Genomic DNA, 3,334 nt, shown 5'->3' on the forward strand with positions numbered 1-3,334 from the left:
TCGGAAATCATGTGGACTCTCATCTATCAAAGGTGGCCCAACAACATTATTTGAAGATAATGTTGCATGCATTGCACAAATAACAGGGGGTTATATTAAAGGAGATAGAACTAAACACATGTCACCAAAATTCTTTTATACACATGAACTCCAGAAGAGTGGTGAAATTGATGTGCAACAAATATGCTCAAGTGATAATCTAGCAGATTTATTCACAAAATCATTGCCAACCTCAACATTCAAGAAGTTAATACACAGGATTGGAATGCGTCAACTCAAGGATATCAACATGAGGGGGAATATGCTTGTAAAAGGGTGTTAGTGTACTGTACTCTTTTTTTCCTTCGTCCAGGTTTTGTCCTACTGGGTTTTACTGGCGAGGTTTTTAACGAGGCAGTCCTAATATACCAAGAAAAGAATATTGTACTCTTTTTCCTTCGCTAGGTTTTTCCTATAGGGTTTTTTACTAGCAATGTTTTAATGAGGCATATTCTTTTAATATGGTGGTCATCCAAGGGGGAGTGTTGTAAATGAAAAGTAATGAATGACCACATTGATGGCCATTATGAACTCCATTTACTCATCTTTAAGATGAGTAATGGGAGTTCATATTATGAAGCCTATAAAAGGCTTCTTACCCCCCATGTAAAAGCATCCCGAGAAAATAAAGAAAGCTCTTCCTCTCATTCTCTCTCTCTCATTCTTTCACTTTCTCAATTCTCTTATTTGATTCCTTCTTCCATATTATATATCAAAGTAAAATATATTTTATCTCTACTACTTTGATTTGCATTATATTTGTCCTTGTTTTACAACAAAATACACTTTTTTTTTAATTTTAAAAAGAAGGTATTTTCATATAAAAGCACTACATCTTATACATAGAAAAATATAAATTTACATTATATCTTTAAAAATCACTTTTCAAAAATTTAAAATTTAAGGTAAAAAATCTAAAATTTAAGGTACAGAATTTTCTTGATATTTTAATTTTTATAAACAGTTTATAAAATTACAACCCTTTCAATATACTCTTTGTGAATTCCAAAATTTTATAATAAAATTATTACCATTTTTTAATGGGATAATTATGTTTTGGATCTAGTTGGCCCCAAAAATTATGCTTTGATCCATATAAGTTCACTATTTAAGTCCAAAGCCTAGAGGAAGTGTGAAAATTGAGAAGAATGATATGAAGTTTTTATTTTTCAAAAAATGACCTTTATTGACTATGAAAAAAAGAGAGTAAAAAAACATTAATTTAAATTTTATTCCTTTTACAAACCTCAATAAAATTTAATATAATTTAGTGATTTGGAAAAAAATACACCATTTTCCAAAAAAATAAAAATAAATTATTATTATTTAAAAATCAAACATCTTGGAAAATATATATTTTTAAAATTGTGTATATAAAAAATAACTAAAATTATATCAAATTTATTTTTTTTAAATGATATATATATATATATTTTAAATTAATTTTCTAAAAATAATAAATTTTCAAAATAATTATTAAAAAAAATTAAGATAAAAAAGTTTCTTAAACATTATGGTAGAAAATAGTTTTAAAGAGTATATTGATCTCTTAATATTTTATATAATCCCTATCAATTATACAACTTTTATGGGCCAAATCTTAATTTTTGGGCCCAGCTGGTTACAAAAGACAATTGTCAATTAAATAAAAATAAAAAATGTATCCTAAGTTCCTAGCTAACACTAAAGTATTTTTGAAATGCAATTATTATAATATAATTCTTATCATTCTAACATAAAATGCAAAAACTCTTAAATTTTAAAATTTTAAAAAATATTTTTTAAGAATATAAAGACTTATTTGATAATTGTTTTCGAAAATAATTCTGAAAAATAATTTTTGAAAGCAGTTTTTGAAAACTATAATTTGACTTTTGCAGACTAAAAGTCCGTTTGAAAACCTAAAATGTTTTTAACTTATTTTTAAAAATAAATTTATATATAGTGTTTTATTTTTAATTATTTTATATGTTTGTACAATTATTTCTTAAAATAATATTAAAAAATAAATAAAAATAATAAAAAAAACTAAAATGTATTATCCAAAAATACCGTATTTTATATTCTTAATCAGAAAACAATTTTGAATGGCCAAATATATTCCTATGTTTTTTGTTTTAGAGAACAAAAAACTATTATCAGAAACAATTCTAGAGAAACCTTTAAAGTTCTTACATTTTTTTTTAAGAATATAAAGACTTATTTGATAATTGTTTTCGAAAATAATTTTAAAAAATAATTTTTGAAAGCAGTTTTTGAAAACTATAATCTGACTTTTGCAGACTAAAAGTCCGTTTGAAAACCTAAAATGTTTTTAACTTATTTTTAAAAATAAATTTATATATAGTGTTTTATTTTTAATTATTTTATATGTTTGTACAATTATTTCTTAAAATAATATTAAAAAATAAATAAAAATAATAAAAAAAACTAAAATGTATTATCCAAAAATACCGTATTTTATATTCTTAATCAGAAAACAATTTTGAATGGCCAAATATGTTCCTATGTTTTTTGTTTTAGAGAGCAAAAAACTATTATCAGAAACAATTCTAGAGAAGCCTTTAAAGTTCTTACATTTTTTTTTTAAGAATATAAAGACTTATTTGATAATTGTTTTCGAAAATAATTTTGAAAAATAATTTTTGAAAGCAGTTTTTGAAAACTATAATATGACTTTTGCAAACTAAAAGTCCGTTTGAAAACCTAAAATGTTTTTAACTTATTTTTAAAAATAAATTTATATATAGTGTTTTATTTTTAATTATTTTATATGTTTGTACAATTATTTCTTAAAATAATATTAAAAAATAAATAAAAATAATAAAAAAAACTAAAATGTTTTATCCAAAAATACCGTATTTTATATTCTTAATCAGAAAACAATTTTGAATGACCAAATATATTCCTATGTTTTTTGTTTTAGAGAACAAAAAACTATTATCAGAAACAATTCTAGAGAAGCCTTTAAAGTTCTTACATTTTTTATATATCTGTATCTATATTACTTATAAAAGTACCATATAGTTTTTGCTTTCTTTTAAAGCCCTTATAAGTTGGTATTTTTATTTATTTATAAATTTTAGGTCCGTTGAAGCTTGAAGGGTATTCAATCAGGGCGTGGAAACCTAAAAGGCATTATCTTAAAAGTGAAACCCTAAATTTAAGAAGAAAAGGAGGTTAGAGAGCAATCCTTAATCCTTATTATTACCAAGCAGGAGGGTGACTTGGAAATTTAATAGCCCTAGTAAACTTCCAAAGGGAATAGACAACAAAATGATGGAGGAATTAAAAA

This window comes from Vitis vinifera, chromosome 11 (genome assembly GCF_030704535.1).
Source record: "Vitis vinifera cultivar Pinot Noir 40024 chromosome 11, ASM3070453v1".
Lineage (NCBI taxonomy): Eukaryota > Viridiplantae > Streptophyta > Magnoliopsida > Vitales > Vitaceae > Vitis > Vitis vinifera.